Source organism: Thermobia domestica, chromosome 17, assembly GCF_964235325.1.
Source record: "Thermobia domestica chromosome 17, izTheDome1.hap1.1, whole genome shotgun sequence".
In the NCBI taxonomy this organism is placed as follows: domain Eukaryota; kingdom Metazoa; phylum Arthropoda; class Insecta; order Zygentoma; family Lepismatidae; genus Thermobia; species Thermobia domestica.
In genome coordinates this window covers 163763811-163784888 of record NC_137470.1, presented here as the reverse complement: position 1 = coordinate 163784888, position 21078 = coordinate 163763811, and the positions used below count along the sequence as shown (strand labels likewise).

The following is a 21078-nucleotide window of genomic DNA, read 5'->3' as shown; positions in this document are numbered from 1 at the left end:
ACCATGGTTTTTATATAAAAAAAGTTTTTTTTGTTTAAACCAGGTTTTTATGGTTTAAATGATTTGCTCTATATATTCATATCATATCTGGACAGAAATAAGTTTGTTTCGCCTTGATGTTATTATGCAACAACCGGGTTATGCTGGAAGGGGTCACATAAGCTTAAAGCGGAATAAAAACCGCTTCTCGAGTTACATCCGAGAGAAATTGTCCTCCATTTGAACTCAGAACCAGGACTAATTGGCCACAAATGCGATATGTCTGCCGACTCACTAAGGAATCCTTATTTACTGGTAGCGACTGCATCCACACCCAGGTACAATATTAGTGTGAAAACTAGATGGAGGTTTTTCCATTTCTAGCCAATAGCTACTCGCACATCAGTTTTAGTGACGTCAAAAGGCAGAACGTCATAAACAATTTGTAACATGCTTTCTTATTGGGTAAGGAAATTAAATAGTGACCGTCTGCTATGTGTGGAAATCTAAATTAGCGCACGAAAGAAACTGACGACGCGTTTGAGAATGAGTCGGTTGAATTTCATGGTAAGCAAGTAAAATTCAAAGTTCCGCTTAGTAGTAGTTTTTTTTTTTTTTTTTTTTTTTTTTTTTTTTTTAAACTACCGGTATGTTATTTAATAACAGAACAATATTTTCTTGAATGTAGTTGTAAAGTAGTAATTTTCTTAAACATATTATGGTATGTTATGTGATATACTGATAACAACGAGATGGCTTAGATTAACAACGAGATTAGGTGCAGAATATAAATTCCGATTATTTTTGGAGTATGTTGAGGAGAAGTCCAGAAGCATGTAAAAAACAAAATTTACAGGAGAAATGAATGATGCAAGTATTTAGACGTAATGTAACCAAATCTATTATAAGCTAACCTAAACTAATCTAGGGTAGTGTTTAGCCTTGGGGGGGGGGGGATAGGTTTTTACCGACTTTTTTGCGATATTCTATTCACATTGGTTTGGCTTAGATTAACAACATTTAATTCAGACAGTATTGCCGAGCGAGCGTCAGCGAGTGAAGGCGTGTTAGACACCCGCAGGGCACATTCTCTTCTGTCTTCTTTAGTGTTGGCCCCCCAATTACTAAAGAATTACCGTAATCTACTAGCAGAAATAAGCGAATTTCTATTACTTTTTTTGGAAAATTATGCTGGATCCCTAAACTAATATAATATAACATAAACTAATCTAAACTAAGTTAATGTACACAGAAATCACCAAAATTGTAAGTTTTTTTTGGATATAGTATACATAAAGCCGCGTCAGTTCCCGAAGGAGCTGGACGCTCATACTTTTAGGGATTATTCATTGAGTATCTACGAACTTACCAAGGGGGTAACAAAGCGACTTTGATTTACTTATCAACTGATACGAAAATAAAAAAGAACGTACCTGTACTTTATATCTGCATGTGTAGTGCCCTTGTACTTTATCTATGACTATGTGTGCGTGTGTGTGTGGGGGGGGGAGAATTTAACGCATATCGCATGTCTTGTGCACATGGATACTTCTTAATATTGCACTACGTACAAAAATTTATTGTATTTCATGTAGAAGTGGTAATAGAACACAGAAGAAACGCAGATCACGGCGTTCTCATGTATACTATTACCTTTTTTTTTTTTAAGGAAAAGAGCTGGACCCCTTCTGCTAAACGTAAGCTTTATTTTTTTAACCTTCATGGGAAGCAATTTGTTTATATTTCGTGGCATCGACTTGTGGTACGTTTGAAACCTGTCTAGTTTGTGTTAACTTTAGAATAGGGTTACTATCATACGTTACGGACAATATAGGTACTGATTAAGAATAGTCCGTCATAGAAATTGTAATTATGGGTTAAGTTCCAAAGTTGGGCGTCCGTTTCCAGGAAAATTTTTAAAATTTACAGGAAAGATATGGATAATTAGATCGTTTGTGTGCTTGATAATATATAAGAGTGTCGAAAAATCTGTTTATTTGTTATATGTAAGCTGTTATAAACATGGGACTATACGGCGAGCGGAGGGAACTACTTGGCGCAAGGTAACCGAACAGTTGCATTGTGGGAAAGAAACGAGCATTTATGTTATCAACATGGCGAATGTACAACGGCAATGAACTAACAGTTTTAACATTTGTGAAGCAATACGTTAATAACGAGCAAAATTTTTTAAAAGTTTGTGAAGAGCACGGATTAATGAACCTAATAACAAATTGCAGAAAGTGTGGAAAGGAGATAGCGGAAAAACGTGGCGAAAGCGAACGCCAAACTTCGGAATAAATGCCGTAATTATAGATTAAAATGAGTCTGTGCATGTAAAGAGGAATGTAGTTATAGGATAAAAGCCCAGGTTTTTCTGAAAAACCCGACCCATATGGGTTTTTTCGTTTGTTTTTTTTTTTCGAAATATTTCAATGCGTTTGCGGCAAACGTGTTAAAATGTGACTTACGTTTTAAGATAGTCAATGTCACAACTTGCAACAATTTTTTTAATTACTGTGTTTTGAAAAATGGCCGTCATTTTGAAATTTTTCATCGGATCACCGAGAAAATCTATACAGCTAATTTAGAGTGTCTCGTGCTTCTACTCTGAAAATTTCAACTTAAAAGACCGAAAATTAAGCTTTGTAGCGTGGATGCCCGTTATTTTGAAAAAAAAAAAAATAATAATAATGGCCGCCGTTTTGAAATTTTACGTTGGTATGCCTCCAAAATCTAAACAGGAAATTTAGCGTATCTCGTGCCTTGTAGCCTGAAAATTTAAACTTAGAAGACCGAAAGTTGTACCCTGTAGTGTGAGATACAGGCAGATATCACACACGTGGAGACATGTAGATCGTGTCGAGAAGGAGCCTCAGTGGCCAAATGTGAATGCCAAATATATTGAATTAAAACTAAGATATCTTTCATGTTTTAAAATGTCGAATATGAAATAAATATTTCCCAGCGTAAAATAAATGATTGTATTGTTGAAGTTGACTTCCGATACTTTGTGCGTTCAATTACGGGGATTTCCCGAGCACTTGTTGCAAGACAGTTCTTTCCCGAAGACTAATTTTAAAAAACAAAGGTATAATTCATATTTTGTAAAGTTATCTAAATGTTTTAAATCAAATTATATATCTTCCAGCGTAAAATAAATAGTTTTATTGTTGAAGTATTCACTTCAGATGCTTTGTGCGTTCGTTTATGGGAATTTCCCGAGCGCTTCTTTCACAACGGAATTTTTCCGAGGATGTAGCTTTCTTTACTGTACATTCAATCTTCCACTAGTATGGAAGTATGAATTCAGCACTTGAAATAGTTAGCGTTACGTAGTCGTCAGAGCTCCAAGTATTAAGCGTCTTAAATTTGACAAGAATTTTTATACTATTGCTGGTGTTGATTCTACAGAATGCATATTTGAAGAGTAGCAACAAATGAACTGAACTAAACTGCTGCTGTTGGAAAACCAAATTTTACTGAAGAATAATGATTACTTGTATGTCTATAATTACTTGTATTTACCATCAAAGGTAAGAAGTCATTCTGATAGTTTTACTAATGTATTTACATATTTCCTGGTAGTACCGGCACCTATGCAGTGACGTAACTAGGGGAACAAACGTGGCTAATTGGGCTTGTTCCCCGGGTGCCTAATTGGGTAAATATTTGGGGGCTGCTAAGTCGAGTTCTTGCCCCGAGCAACAACTAGCGTATTTACATCATTGCACCTATGCCCTTAAATCCGTAAAACCTCGATGTCGCCAAGTTGGGAAGCACACTATTCACGGAAAGTATTTTCTATTTTACTTCAAACAGGCTATAAGCATAATCCATACATTAATTTGCTCCACAATTATCCCAAACTAAGTTTTTTTTTTTTTTTTTTTTTTTTTTTCACTGCATTCAGAGATTTATGAAGGTCTTATGTTGAATGTTAATGTGTGCCTTAACGTGAAAGCATCTAATTCGCCCAAGAAAAGTCCAAAATCTGGGGGAAAAAATCATTTTCAATGTGATCACCTTAGTTGTACTAATGATATACTAACAATAAGCCACGTGGGTTTTTTAGATGGGTTCAATACGAAAAAAAACGGGTTTTTTCGGGCTAGGCCGCTTGGGCAAACCCTGACTTGTCATGATTTCATACTAGTAACGTTTCACTTGTAAAGATAAAATATAGCTTCTGTACACTGTGCAGATGTACATTGCCTTTGAGTTAGAAGTCGCTTACCTTCAAAACAGGCTTGTACACTTTTGCAATTTCAAGAAGAAAATGAATCCCACGTACGGTACCATTTTCCCATGCTGAAAATAATATTTTCATTTTCTTTTCTGTATTTTCAATTCATTTTCCATTTACCACACACTGTTCGCCTGTTTTACATACCGTGTCTTTCGTAAAATTTCAACAACTGTCTCTCGTTATTTTTCAATAGTTCTATATAACTCACACATGATATTTGACAGCCTTAACATACACGCTCCTTTCGCGGCATTGTCTCCGCGAAATAGTCCACCTCCACCTCCACATACACTGCCGCTTAGAACTTACAAACTCAACCATTTTCTTAGCTTTTTCTACTCCCGTTACCTGACTTTCATTCATTCTTCCTCACAAACTTAAATAAATTCTCCAACAGACCCGGCAAATTTCCTAAGATTGGTCCCGCGATATAGCACTTAACCCTACTAATTTCCTACGGCGCAGTATTTCTGCACCATGTACGGAATCTTTTATGTTTATATGCACTGTCGTTGTCAATATGCGCACCTCTGTTGCTAACGCGCCTGTTCCCTTGGCGCGGGCACCCTTGCTACGCTTTTGGCCTGATTCACTTATATAGCATTCTCGCTTTTAACTGCTCCTAACACAAGTTGATGTGTGTATGTATATATATATTTTACTCGTACCCTTAGAAACGATTTCTAAGGCACTTTGAGTGAATTTCATGGCAATAGCATAGCACGCAGTTATTTCCTGGGTACATCAGTTTGCATGCTTATTGTCAACCTATGCACAATAATTTGGGCATGTGCCAGATTAATAAGGACCTAGAATCTTAGGGAATCATTTAAGGCAAAAAAATTGAAAGGGAAATGGTTTATTATTCTCAATCAGCACCTTAAATTACTTCACAAATGAAGACTGCTTGATTTGGAACTTAATATAACAACAATCATGCAGGTTAAGAATCTGAGATCATACCTTATGTTGCAATGTATTTCATTCTTTTATGATTAAATATACTCTTACGACCTTCAAACATTTCTTGCGGGACGAGTTTCATTCCTGTGTACAGATTGATTTTTGGAAGGCTTAACTCATGCTCCTCGTTATGACATATGCTATAAAGACTGTCAAGCAAAAGACTACTAACCGTCCTGTGCCAGATGACCACTAGTATGCAAGTAGTATCTCTAACCGAAGCTGGAGTCCGGTGGTGCTTCTGTAGGGAGCATGTGCATCGTCAATGAAAAGAACTGTATAAACAAAATTAGTGGGAAAAACATTTTTGTGGTACAGAACCCCATGCCAATTTTTTTGAGACACTTTTATGACCACACGTTTCCTTACCACAGTACTATTGCAGACCTATTTTATTATAGTTTCCTTATGGAGTATTACATCGTAAAGACCAGACAGTTTGCTTTACGGCTTCGTCATTATAACTCATGTTAGAGGCAATGTACTCATGTATGCATTTATTATTATTATTATTATTTGTTTATTTACTGGTCTTGGTCTTTTGGAATAACATTAAGTACTTGCACTTTTTTTTTCAACATACCTCAAGTTCAATCAAAGTGATAAAAATAACATAATGAAATCATATTTACCATATAGTCCTTCAAAGGGGGTATCGTACACAATATAATATACAGAAGTTGCGATGGCTTAGTGGTCACCCCTGGTGCTGGGGGTCTCTGGTTCGATCCCAGCTCGCGCCAAGTGAACTTTGTGGTGAACAAACACCGTGTGCGTGGGCTTATTCGTGGTTCTCCCACTTCCTTCATATCACCATTTCTCATTACCACCGTCTCGCTTACCCTAGCCGGCATAATCTTGGGACGTAAAACTCAAAGTTTTCCTTTCATTTTACAATATATACACTCGAAACGACTGTTTTTATTGATGTAGTATAATGTGAATGACAGTGATACAAGTTGGACATGCGGCGCCCCAATTCTGTGCTGCACTCCTATTTGCCACTTCGGCTTGTGCATTTCTCACTAGGTTTTAAAGCAAATTCCCTTGTATAAAGATTCCTGTTAAAACTAGGTCTAAAATATAGTTAGGAACTTCGAAGTAATACTAGAAGTTAATTTTATGCACACACACACACACACATAGTAAGTTGAGTTTCAGTCTATAGAGTTTGAGCGATTTTCCTTCCTTTCTATTGGAATGTCTTGCCATGGAATTTGTTTCGGGACAGTGACAGGGTTTGCCCGAGTGGGCCCAGCCCGAAAAAACCCGGCGGGTTTTTTCGGGCTGGACCCACCTGAAAAAACCCACTTTAAAACCCACCTGGGTTTTTGACCTTTTTGTTAATATATTATTGGTACAACTAAGGCGATCACATTTAAAGTGATTTTTATCAGATCTTGGACTTTCCTTGGGCGAATTAGATGCTTTCATGTTAAAGTATACAACAACATTCAAAGTTAGACCTATATAAAGTTCTGAATGCACTGAACGGATAAAAAAAGCTTACTTTAGCTTGAGATAATTATAGAACAAATTAATGCATGGATTGTGTTTATAGTCTACTTGAAGTAAAATATGCAATTTTTATTTTAGAAAATACTTTCCGTGAATAGTGTGCTCGCCGACTCGGTGACGTCGGGGGACGTTATCCTCCATACATTTGACGAGTTTAAGGCCATAGGTGCGTGTACCAGCAGTAAATATATTTGTATTATTTCATACATTTGATGGTAACACAAGTATTCTTACGTAAAACTTTGTTTTCCAACAACAGTAGTGTAGTTTCGTCATTAGTTGCTACTCTTCAAATAAGCATTCCGTAGAATCAACACCAGCAATAGCGTAAAAATTCTTGTCAGATTTAAGAAGCTTAATGCTCGAAGACTACAGGGTCGTATCCAGAAGTAGTAGGACTGTTTTTTTTTTTTTTTAATGAGCATTTTGGTACATCGACTTAATACTCTTCAAAATAGGCCGCTTGAGCATTCACACACTTCTGGTAGCGAAGGCCTTCTGGAAGTCATCCTCCGGGATGACATTCGGCGTCCTCGTCGTCGCCAATTGGACCGCTTCCACCGAGTCGAAACGATGGCCCTTGAGTTACCTCTTGATACGGGGGAACAGGAAGAAGTCCGGCGGTGCCACATCAGGGCTGTAAGGGGGTGGGAGGCAACGTGGAAACGCCGTAGCACGGCGCGTTGTCATGGTGGAGTTTCCATTTCTCCACCAGGTCTGGTCGCACGCGTGTGATCCGATTTCGCAGCCGTGTGAGCACTTCCACGTAAAATCTTGCATTTACACTCTGTCTAGGAGGTACAAACTCCTTATGAACAATGCCACGACGGTCAAAAAATGCAATCAACATCGATTTCGACATTCTGGCCTTCTTTTTACGGGGTGATTGTGCGGCTCACGGTATCTTCCTTTTAGGCCTGCGTAAGCATGTCCTTGGTTTCGGTCGCTGATTTTGACAGTTTGAAGCAAAACTTGATGGCGTACCGCTGCTCCAAATTTCGCTCCATCGCAACTGACAGGTATCACAACAGGAGGTCACTAACACAGTGGCCCACACTCAACTAACGCACGCAGGCGACTGCCGCCGGTCGACACCTGTTCCCAAGGCTCCCCTCCATAACATCCGGTCTTGCAGCCCCCCCTAAATTGCTCCGCGCGCGGGGGAAAAATCAGTCCTACTGCTTCTGGATACGACCCTGTATGTAACTCTACTATTTCAAGTGCTGAATTCAAAATTCCGTACTAGTGGCAGTGTCGATGTACAGTAAAGAAAGCTACATTTTCGGGGAAAACACGTAGTGAAAGAAGTGCTCGGGAAATTCCCGAAATTGAATGCACAAAACATCGGAAGTGAATACTTCAACAATGAAACTATTTATTTTAAGCTGAAAGATATTTAATTTAATTTAAGGCAGTTTGAAACACTTACTTTATAAAATGTCAATTATCTCTTTGTTAATTGTTTTAAATTAATTTTAAGGAAAGAACCGCCGTGCTAGTGCTAGGGAAATTCCCGTAATTGAATGCGCAAAGTATTGGAAGTGAACTTCAAAATCAAACCATTTATTTTACGCTGTAAAATATTTGCCATGAATATCTTGGTTTTAAATTAATATATTTGGTATTCATATTTGGCGAACGTTACTAAGGCTCCTGGGATGACTTGATCTACACTTGTTCGTTTGTCTCCCTGTACGACACACACATTACAGGGTACAACTTTCGGTCTTAAATTTTCGGGGTACAAGCACGAGACACATTAAATTTCCTGTATAGATTTTGGCGGCATACTAACGTAAAATTTCAAAATGGCGGCAATTCTTTTTTCAAAATAGCGGGTATCCACACTACAAGGCGCAATTTTGGATCTTTTGAATAGAAATTTTCAGAGTAGAAGCACGAGACACACTAAATTAGCTGTATATATATTTTTTGATGGCCATCAAACGTAAAATTTCAAAATGGCTGCCATTTTTCAACTAGAGGGTATCCACGCTACAGGGTGCAATTTTCGGAATTTTAGTTTAAATTTTAAGGATAGAAGCAAGACGTTCTAAATTTGCCGTGTCGATTTTTTGGGCGATTCAATGTAAAATTTTGAAATGTCGGGGCCATTTTTTTTTTCAAAACAGTAGTGAACAGAATATTGCTCCAAGTTGCGACAATGACAATCTTGAAATATAAATCAAATTTGAACACTTTTACCCCAAAGACATTGAAATATTTTGAAAAAACCCAATTAAACCCGAAAATACCCGAAAAAACCCATATGGGCCCAGGTGGGTTGGGCTTTTTCAAAAATACCCGGGTTTTTTCAAACCCTGGACAGTGAAAAGGCAGATATGTGATTGAACACTATTTAAAGTTTCTGTGCAGGTGGAAAAAAAAAATCATTTTTTTTTTATTTTTTTATTTAAATCGATTTGTTTCATTTAAATCAAATCCGTCTCCTCGTATAATACAAGTCGCGAACTGAAGAAAAAACATTAGGAATTACTATTAAATGCTAATTATGCTATTTAAGTGGAAGTATTGGGGTTGAATTTTGAATTATCCCCAATCGTTAACCTATATCAATCCCAAACAATGTTTCTTAACCCTTTTAAATTATGGCTCTTTTTAAAGGTAAATTATAGACTTTCAGTCAAGCAGCTACAGCATCATCCCTATTTATCCTAGGATCATGGTACATACATCACTCTCTTTAGAACAGAACAGCTTTTGAAAGGGTAACATTCACATTTCCCTATCATGTCTCTGAAGCGGGAAATTTTGAGAGTAATCGTTTTTTTTTTTTTTTACTTTTTTTAAAAAAAATTGATCCCCTCTGGATTCCCCTGTGTTAACGCACAGATCTCAAAATCATCTGGGAAATACTAAGGGTTATGTAAACCTCGAAAACTGCTAGATGGTTTTCGTAGAATAGTTGTACCTTTTGGTATACAGTATAAATCCGGTTTTATACTTTTCAAGGGACCTAACAGAAAAAGAGAAAATGGTGAAAAGCTTTTCAGCTATATATAATTAACAGTATATAGATTGACAGAGATTATTTGCGATTAGTTTAAATATCTAGCAGTAAAGAACAACATTAAAGTAAACAATTTTCAGAATACATTTTTTACATCTAACTGTTAGTTATTTCTGTCTGGCTATGTATTATTCAATTTGCATAGCAATGGAAGATATTTATGTAATACTATTAGTACTTTTGAAGTTCAATATACAGTTAACTTTTTCCTGTATCCCAAGTTCTTTTTTAAATTTAATTAACAACCATTTCTCCTCTACATTCGCTGGTTTACAGGATGTGAATGACGGAATACTCAAATTTTCCTTAACGTAAAAGCGGGAAGTGGAATATATTGTGAACGTAGAGAAACTGAAAAGGCCGAGAAAAATGGTGAGAAAACTTGAATTCTGAAAACTGGTATGTATCTTAATAATTACTAGGGTAAATATTAGATACCTACTTGCAGATTATTCTATTAATTAATAAATAAACAGAGTCGATCAAATTCAAAATTACTTTAACCTGCTACCATAAATCATGATTTTAACCATGGCCATCTTGAGTATGTGACACGTTTGCTGTGGTCTTCTAAATGTGGGAACACTATTCTGCGTACGAGTTGCAGGGGGAAAAGATCCTTATGCTAGCACTTAGAATAGCATATTTATCTGTTTATTTCTTTGTTATTTATTTGTATATATATATATATATATATATATATATATATATATATATATATATATATATAATTGTTTTTCGGTTACAGGGTGTCTAGCAGTTATGCCTGGATACCGTAGTAAGTTAAGTACGTGTCATCGCTAAGATGAATAGGATGTGTAACTTCCAGTTTCCCCAAATACAGTAATCGAAGAATTCAATGGATGATGCTTAACGTGTGACTCACCGTAAGTTTGCAACAATAATTGCATCTTGCTTAAGTAAGAGTAGAATGCAAGGCCTAAATACGAGTATAGAGAGGTTGATGTAAGCTCAGAGCAGTAATGTAGAATTTGTACGTGAAGGTGATTGTATTTTGTCATACTGTACATAAAGACATATACCTGAATGAAGAAATGAAGTGTGTTTACATTCGATCAGCAAATTAACATTTCAAGGCCAATATTATATATAAATTTACTTTGAATATAACAAACATAGTAACAAAATGAAAACCCATGAATATTTATCTTAATAGTGCTGTTCAAATACATATTTTTAATATCTTCTTTTTTAAGGTTCCCTTGTATTCAAAGTTTCATACTTCTAATGAATAAGGTGTCAAAAATTTTATTTTCATATTTTAAAATTTAAGTATTTCCGTATTTTTCGAAATATACGAGACGTGGTCAAAAGATACGGTGAATAATTTCACCATATTAGAAACAAAGTAATAAGCTTACATGGAATTTGATTTAATCTCCTTCAAAGTACTGACCTTGGCTAGCAATGCACTTATCGCAACGTTGAATCCAAGACTGGAAGCATTCCTGGAAGGCTTTTGGAAGGGCGTTCAGCTGCTCTGTCGTAACCCTCTTGATGTCAGGAATGGTGTCAAAACTTTTTCCTTTAAGCACACTTTTAATTTTGGGGAAGAGGCAGAACTAGCATGGTATTATATCCGGAGAGTACTGTGGATGTGGACAAACACCAATATTTTTATCGGTCAAAAACTCTTGTTCGTCAGTCAAAAGTCGGAGAATGAATTTCGCACCCACTCTTCTCATTGGCAAATCGGCGGTTAAAATGCTAAAATTGTGAGATGCTAAGTTTTTCGGTAAGCTCTTAAATAGTTATTCGCCTATTTGAACGAACAAATTTTGCACTTTATGCACGTTTTCTTTTTTGTGGTTAATCGACGTCCCGAAGATTGCTTATCCTCTACCGATTCATTTCCGCTTTTAAATCGTTCATACCACTTGTAAACAGTCTTCAGAGTTACAGCATTATCAGCATACACCAATTCAATATTTCGTGAGTTTCTTGGCACTTATCTGCAACTTGAAACAGAACTTAATATTCCGCGTTGTTCGAAATCCATGATGCGCGAAAGACACGGTAAACACGACCTCCCTCTAGCGGCTCTGGACGCGGACTGACAAGTCAGAACGTGTTTCATCTTGACGCTGGCTGTCTCAACGGATCAACTATCGAACAAATTACATCAAATGAGTGTAGCGTCAGCAGTTGCTGCTTAAAAGGGGAAAAAATCGTATTTTTGATCTCACATTGTACCTGAGAGCTGTTTTCATCCCTGCATTCAAAATTGTGAGATTGTAGAAGTTCGTTTTCTTTGGATTTTATTTGTTTCTTGCGCACTGAATAAACTTTTTTTTTTTTTTTATTGGCGTATTTTCAGTAATAATTCTATTTTATTTTATGTATTTATTATCTACACTGAACTAATAGTTTACAGTTCCACGTTAATTGAGGGTCCAATATCTAGTGTTAGTGGTTTGGTCTATGAAATTCAGTTAATCGTGCATTACCTTTTAACAGGCTTCGAGCCGTATGCTTGAACTTGAATTAATGAGGAATGTGTTCAGGGAAGATCATTGGACTATATCTGTGTTCCACGTTCCGAGTAGTGAATGGAATGAGGAAATACATTGTCCGTTCTTATATGCACTACAGAACAAGCCCATTTCTTTCGTCTTAAGGTAGTTCACAATGTATTTTTACAATTCAGGCACTAAAGAAAACTAAACATAATAGATTTATTTTATTTTTACCCGATTATTTGTCACAGATTTTCTTTCATTTATTTATTTACTTCATTGTTACATACTTAGGAAGTATCGTAGTAGAATTGAGGAGTTTGATGTAATAAGGGCGTAAGCCCTACGCTTAAAAGGTTACTCCCTTTTTGCATCAAATGCATGAGTGGTTTTTATCATGCTTGTTAAGCCTCCTGTCAAAATTTCAACTCGATATCGGAATAAAATGCTGCATATTACATTGTTTTATGTAAGAATAAAACTCCACTTAAATTTTCAACATCGTTTTCTCCAAATGCATATTTCAGACTTACGCCCTTATTGCATCAAACTCCCAATTAATATTTAACTATTTTCGAGGTTTATTTTTAAAAATAGGTAAATTGAAGTATTAGGTTCACCATGCTTAAAACTAGCCGTTTATGCAAGATGTACATTACTAACAATTAAAGGACTAAGGAGGGAGTAATTAAAAGTTTTAACGGAGAGCTTTCGAGGGAAAAATCAATTAAACTACTGTACAGTTAACGAAAGTTGGCTTCTGACAGGTTGACAAAACACGTAGTATATTGGAAGCGCTGTTATCAAAGGCTCTGCAACTAACTTAGAATGTTTAACTCATAATTTTATAATTGTAATAATACGAAAGGAACATCTGATTTCCAAATAATAACTATAATAGAACTTAGAATATTAATATTCTACAAGAAGATTAAAGAAGGGTTAACACAATTTTCTAAACGTATGCAGCTCCAATATTTCTCTTCATCTAATGCAGAGTCTTCACAATCTTCTAATACTGAATCGAAGTTGGATTCGAACACTGTGTTAAAAAGAAGGTACTTTTTAACCCATTAAAATATACTTTAATTGAACTTCTGCCTTTATAACTTAACAAGGGTATTTCTCAAACACATCCACAAATTATAGTGAGTTACTGCTTCTCTGTACTTCGAATACAAATTCTCGTGTAACAGGCAAGTAAAAGACTTTTTCTCTGAGTGTAATTGGAAGACGCATGCAGAACAGAAAATTAAAACTGCAAATGATTTACTAAACTCTGTTTCGTGCTAACGTGAAAAAAAAAAAATAAATAAAAAACTAATTCTTTTATTTAAACAACATTAAACAGAATACGTGAGTTAAATAAAGTGTGAAAATATTTCTGAAGCCGAAGCTGTCTTTTGCTGTCTAGAAGTCGAAGGAAACAGAATTGGTTCCCGAAATTACACTAGGAATATAATAATACCACTGTGATTCCCAAGACACATACTATATAAGTATTAATTATTCTTAATATAATTGCTGTATAATCGTTGAGTGATAACTATTTGTTTTGCCTTATTTTTTCTTGTGATATTGTTGCATACTAGAATGTTAGTTTCTCGATATTTTAGAAATGGTTTTCATTGTTTCCAAAACTTTTTTTGTAGGCGAGTTGCAGTACACAAATTGTCACATTCCTTGTAAGGAGCAGAGAATGAAGAAATTTATTGTTATGTATGATGTGCACAAGCCTGGAAGAGAGAATGGAGTCAGTTGGATATCAATCTGTGGTGCTTTTGATCAGTTGTGAGCATCCTTTTTGATATCTTGGTGTTGTTCATTGAAATCAACGGACTTACACAAGCTGGAAGAGTGAACGAGTACTCAAGTGCGACCAAATAGAACATTCACGAAATTGAGAACATGATAAAAATTCAATTTTTGAAACAAAATATACTAATTGGTAAATTTAAATTTACTTAACATATATGATAGACAAAGCACTTCATATTTGCTTAAATCAGTAGTTATGGAAGTTTTTGAAAAGTTTCCACGTATTGTCAGCGCTTATTCAGGCTCACATGAAACTTGTCAAGTGTAATGTAAGCCTGCCATTTGCTCAGTAGAAATCAAAACACGTATTTATTTAAAAAAAAAAAAAAAATTGTCGGAACTCTTGCAATACCAGTTATTTTCCCTTCTTTTATAATGGCTTCATTTGAACAACTTGTTGAATTTATTGCCCGTTTGTTACAATACGTGCATGGTGTGTCGTACTTTGTATTCGTTTTACATGTAGGTTTATAACTAGCCAAATATTTCTTTTTATGAATAATCATTAAAATTGAGAAAAAGAGGTTTATAATTATTAGAAAATATCTGGGTATGTTCTAAATTAAGAGCTAAGATATAAATTCCATATTAGCGGTACAAATCTGAGATGACATACATCATTCTCTGTACTGTATAAACTTGTTAAACTGCATTTAGATAATTGTAAATAATAAGTAGTTTATTATCGAAAATTAGGTTTTTATTCCTGCCTATAAAGATAATCAAGAAAGTTCTGAAGCTTTTTCACCCACCACCTTCGAACATCGATATGTCACCTAAGACGTACCTGGACGATCAAAAATAATCCCCATCAGCATCAACACCCTCTGCCTACGTTCTGGAAGGTCATGGATTCCATCGTAATAGAACCTAATGAGCCGTAAAACAAAGGAGGTATCAAGTGCATTTTGCATCTCTACTAGGGATTTGAACTGGCGTCCTCTAAGGTGATTGTCCAAGGAATGGAACAGGTGATAATCGGATGGTGTAATGTCCACAGAGTATGGCGGAAGCAATAGTATTTCCCATCCAAGGTTTAGAATGGTGTCCCGGGTCATCCTAGCCACGTGGGGCTTAGCGTTGTCCTGCAACATGAGGTCCCCTTTGCGATTCAGAAGTGCTGACTCCAGAGTTTTAAGTTTTTCTTCAACACGGCTCAACTGCTGACAGTACACAGTTGCGTTGATGCTCTGACCAGCTGGTAGCAGTTCCAGATGCACGATGCCGCGAGCAATCCACCAAACACACAAGGAAGACCTTCTAGTGCTGTGCTGGTTTCGGCTATTTTGAAACCAGTTAATGGGATAGTAACGAATAATAACGGCTCCGTGGAGCTTCGTACAAGACCCACTTCTCATCACATATCAAACCCTGTTCAGAAATGGCTCCTTCCTGAGACGAGACAGCAAAGAAACGTAAGTATCTGCTCGCGTTGCCTTCTGGCTCGAAGTCAAATTATGTGGGACCTATCGACTCAGTTTGTAGTGCTTTCCAAGTTGTAGGTGCTGCCGAATGGTTTCTCCACTCATACTGAATTGTAGTCCCAGTTCCTCACATATCTGGCCACTGTTCGCCTGAATTGTGTACATGTGGTGGTCTTCCGGCACGTGGTGCGTCTTCGAGTGTTTCGTCACCGTCCTTAAACTTGTTAAACCACCACTGCACTTTCTACGTAGTCACGATACCCTCACCAAAAGCGTGGCATATTTTCCGCCGCGCTGCAGCGGCATTTGGCCCCATTTTCAACTTGTACAGCATACACACCCTTGTGACATTCTGTTCCATGTTTATTCTGTCCTTACGCAAGTTCACGGTGTAACTGAACTGCCACGATCACATAGTATGTTGGATATACCCATACCAAGAACTGACCTTCGCCTTATCTCCATTCGCATTCAACTTACGGTGTCCTAGGGACAATTTAACGCAGACCTCCACAAAAACTGACAGAACTTTGTTGGTTACCTTTATAATATTAGTGAATACATTTACGTTTAGGTGCGTATGTTACACTTTGGATTTAGTTAGTATTTCTAATATGTTTTGATTGGGAATAGCTTCAAACATCACCATATTCTTTGATACCAATGAGCCATGCCGAGCATCTCATTTCCAGGATTCAATATATTACCAAAATCTATTGAATGTTTAGAAATATATGTATAATCTTTACACTCTTCGAAGAAAGTGCCAGTTGAAAATCAATTCGTAGTGCTTTTAACCAATTATTAGCATCTATTTTCATATCTTACTGTAGTCCATTGATATCGTCGATCTTAGACAAGCTGGTTTGGAAGTGCATTATATGATTCATGTAATATTTTCTTTCTGGTTAGATCATTGGTTCATATCAGACAGGACATCACCATCAGTGAAAAGTTATTTACATTTTTTTAACGTACGTTGTAGTACGACTCTCCCTTACGTATAGACTCGTCAAAGGTCTGATCTTATACAAGTAATGAGAACAGTGTTATAATTCCTATCTGGTTTTATACACATAAAAACATCTGCTACATTCCCTGAATTTAATTGCCTCCCATCTCTGTATCTTTTTTTACCACACGTGTGGAAGGCGTCATAACCGTCAGCACGTCAACCTTTGTCAATGCACCGCAGCGATCACCATGTTGTATGTGTGATGTCTTTCCTTGTGTTGTGGTGCTTCCCGCGAAGTGGTCACTTTTGACGAAGAGGTCGCCACGAAGTCCCGGAAAACATTGTTGTGGACTGCACCCACTTGCCACTTCAATCTCGATCCATGCACGTGGTTCGTGTTTCCGAAACATATTGTTATGGCGCATCAAATTGCCTTCTCTAGAACATTGCTTGTTTTGACTGAATAACACATAGTCGTTATCTCTCGCCGTACTTCATCGTCTCACATTCCCTTATCACCTGCGGAACTCCTGTATTGCTGAGACACATCCTTCTGACGTGTAAACAGTGTCGCCGTTACTTTTCTAAGCTCTGTATTTGGGAAAGTATATATTTTTTTTTTTATCTTTTTCATCAAGTAAATATGAAATTGTGCAGGTCTCATACACTATAAATTTCTTCACAGACAAGGATTAGAGAAACGAACATGTAAAATACGAATCATTTGATATAAATTTAATTTAAGAGTATTAGAAGAATTATGTATCTCTCTAAAATGACCACTTCCTTCGAGGTGGAGATGATGTGTTGTTTTCCTGATATTGCTAAGTTTTGGTGTGTATCAATGAAAAGTTCAGTTGTGAAACTACAATCATCTTAAATACAAATTATTTTAACGCGTGATAACTGAAATCATCAATTGTAAATGTAATTGAATTAATTCATAAATTGAAGGAAATGTTTGTATTATGGGTAAGTTTATTAGATATTGTAGTATCTACATCTTTATTCCTTATTTCATAAGTTGTATGCTTTTGGTGTTGGTAACTTTGAACAGCGATCATCATGTTTCAACAGTATACGCAACAGTATGAACAACATTGCGTACAATTGTTTGCTTAGGTTGAAGAAAAGAATTATGACACCATAAATTTATCTGTGAAATGGGGTATATTTACCATACATGTTTTATAAGGACTTCGGGTATTTTTTTTTTTTTTTTTTCACATTAAAATAAATGGCTCAATATCTGAAGTTATTGATAAAGGAATATTTAGGGCTCGCATACTCATTTTTGGTGAGGTGTCTTGTATTGTAATTTCAGTATTTTTGATTTTTACGTGTTGTGTAGAATTGAAGAATAGGATCATGATAACCAAAATATTGTAGTACTTGTAGTTTAGTTTCATTACTTTTTTTCTTCCATCCTCTGTCTTAAGTTCCAGAATAGAAAAAAGAGCTTTTCAGTAAAATCCACATAACCTTGTACACAGGTATGTAAGAATTCTGAATATGTAAGATTTTCTGAGGAAATCTTTTTTTTCTTTCTTTCTTTCTTTTTTTCTTAGAATATTGAGCTATAACACATGGCGAAATAAAATTCCACTATATCTGGTTTCTGGCTCCTTCCTTCTTACGATAGATATTTTGCTTTTTTTTTTTTTTTTTTACTTCAAAGATAACATACTGTATCTACAAATTATTAAACATATAGGATGTTTCAAGGGAAAAGGGCAATACTTTGAGAAACGGTAGTATGACTAATTCTAAACAGACAACTTCATATGGGCATTGGTCGTATACTGAATGGTTTGAGAGCTATTGGTTGTGAGCCACTTTTTATCTTAGGCTGCTTATTACTCAGTCTGTCGTCACTTTACAGCGGTGAGACATAACGCACTTAAAATTTGATGGAATGACTTTTCCAACGGTTTGCAACTTGTGGCAGGTGGTGTCTTTGAGAGGGAAGTTGTAGAGTACATGTAACATTAATTTAAGATTTATTTAAGGGAACTGTATGGTAACGTTGATTTCCAAGTTCCTTCAATAACTTCCCTTCCAAGATTAACTACAGAGCGAGCAATAAGCAACATAAGGTCAGAAATTGTTCGCAATCTGTAACTCTGAAACCATTGAGAATAGGGCTCATATTCAATTAACTTTTTTGCTTAGAGTCACCTATGTTGACATTTATATTCCAAAGTATTCCTCTTTCTCCCTGAAACACCATATATACAAGCTGCTTTTTCACGTATTTTACCGCTTTGTTGAAATTCGTATTTTACCAATATCGAAATGTTATTTTTGTTCATTCTGTACGTGATCAGAAAGACTAAATCATACCTATTCTACGTTTCTTCGTCATAATTTAAGTGCTTTATTAGTGTTTCATAAATATTTAGAAAGTATTTATTTCACGTCGCTTATGCTTAAATATTACCAATATGACTAATTTATTTTAGTTTTTAATTTTAACTGGATCTTAAGTTCTTTATTGTAATCCTTGTACAAGAGTTCATAATCAATTCGAACATTTCATCATTTCCTCAAGCTGAGTATATTTGGAGGATGTTATTAAAAATTTGCGGCGCAAAAATATAATCTGTATCATTTACTAATTTACTCTAAGTTTATTGTCTATACTCTATCAGATATTTAGCGAAAAATTTCTAGTTGCCAATGAAGTATTCTCAAAAGCATTCGACGAAAGAAGGCATTGAATTACGATAAATTTAAATAAGAAAATAAATTTAGGCCAAGATAAGAAAATCTGAGTCGTATTAAATTGTTTGCCATTTAAAAGTTTCATCTACAATATTCGTGTTCTGTTTTGGTGGTAGTAATCGCCTTTTCACGTACATATCTTAGTAGTACCTCAAGTGCTCCTTTGCACGATTAGGACAATGTTTATGCAAAGACTTGAAAATAAAGAAATCAATAAGAAAAATAGCGAAAGCCAAAGTCAGCTACCATACACGGGAACATTAAGATTTATGCAATTTGAAAATAAATAAGTGAAATAACTAAGAGCAACGTCAAAGAAGTTGTCCCTGTATGCCCCTTCTTGCGTAAGCTTAGGTTTAAGTGTAGTTAAGTAAGACCAATACCTGGGCCGATGCCGCCTTTGTCCATTTTTGTGTTTTTCACCCAGTCTCATCCCCCCTTCCTAACGATGGGGATTGAACTTACCATTAACAGTATCGTCGGTGTCACTGTAATCACAATGACACCGAAAACTATGGATTTGACACTTATATTGGTCTTCTTTATTTTTATTTTTTTTATGTCGCTCCTCTTTATTTATTTATTTATTTTTTTTTTAGAGCTGGTCTGGGTGTCTTACCGTCACAGTACTTTTTCCCTCAGATTTTAAGTCACACGTGTATGAAGTTGGGGTTAAATTCAGAATTATGCACATCGACTTATATATATATATATATATATATATATATATATATCAATCATAGAGTAACATTCATAAGATTTAACCAGCATATGTCCTACGAGGGGCGTTTCATATTGATTTACACTTTATTTTTTATTTTATTTTTACTTTTATTTTTTTAACTTATAAGAACCTTCATGCCTCAGCAGATACATTCGCTTTCTTAACATAGTTTCCATTAAGAACAGTCGTAGCAACTTCTCTGTGTCCTTTGCGAACCACTTTTTCGGATTCTGTTGCAACCACGTCCGGACAGCGTCTTGCAGTTTCTGGAAGTCGGCGAAATGATGTCCACGCACCGGTTTCTTCAATCCCTCGAAGGCTGTAATCAGAAGGGACCAAGTCAGGAGAATAAGGTCGGTGTGGCATCACCTAGAACCCCAGCTCATTAGTGGCAGTTGTGGTTGTCCGACTCGTGTGGGAACGAGCGTTATTTGTGTTGCAGAAGCACACCTTTCGCCCATTTTCCTGGTCGTTTCCTCTGAATTACACGGCATAAACTCCGCAGCGTTGTCACATATGACTAGCTGTTAATGGTGGTCCCGGGTTCCAGCCAATCGATGAGGATAGTTTCATCCTTGTCCCAGAAGACAGTTGCGATGTGTTTGCCTACTGAGGGCTGCGTGGGGAACTTCTTTGGCGTGGGGCTGCCTTTATGCTTCCACTGCATTGATTGGGCTTTGGCCTCTGGCTCATGGTAGTGTAGCCAAGTCTTTTCGCCAGTAATGAGTTTGGACATAAAGCCTTCTAGATCCTGGCTGTAGTGCTCCATAAGATAACTTCTCACGTTCTTGCGTTGTTGTCTCTGTGTTGCATGCAGGGATTTGGGCCACCTGACAGACACCTTACCCATCTTAAGGTGTTCGTGTACTATGCGGTGCAAAGTGACTGTGGCCGCCTCAGTTCCGTGCACGTGATGCACCTGTTGTCATGAACAAGCCGCTCCACTCTTCACTAGTGTTCACTAGTGTTGTCACAGACACTTTTCTTCCGGAAGTGGTTCCCTTCTCCGTTGATGTGCGGCACTTTTCCAGCCGTCCACCCAATTGTATACGGTTTTACGTGACGGTGCACACTCTTCACACACTGTCACCAATCGCCTGTGAATTTCCGCAGTTTGTACCTCCTCTTTCCACAGAAACCACATTCTCCAGCTCTGTGTTTGTTTATCACCTTCCATGTTGTCCGCTCACTTGCTTACAACTGTTGGTGTAAGTGC

The 21078-nt window shown here is 36.5% G+C and overlaps 1 long non-coding RNA gene across 1 annotated transcript; it reads left to right on the top strand.

Annotated features, from left to right (window-relative positions):
* Positions 1-425: 425 nt before the first annotated feature.
* On the top strand, positions 426-13937 carry LOC145673791 (uncharacterized). Its single transcript, XR_014128815.1, has 4 exons — positions 426-546; positions 10017-10139; positions 10489-10627; positions 13870-13937. It is a non-coding gene; the product is annotated as an uncharacterized LOC145673791 (long non-coding RNA).
* The last annotated feature ends 7141 nt before the right edge of the window (positions 13938-21078 follow it).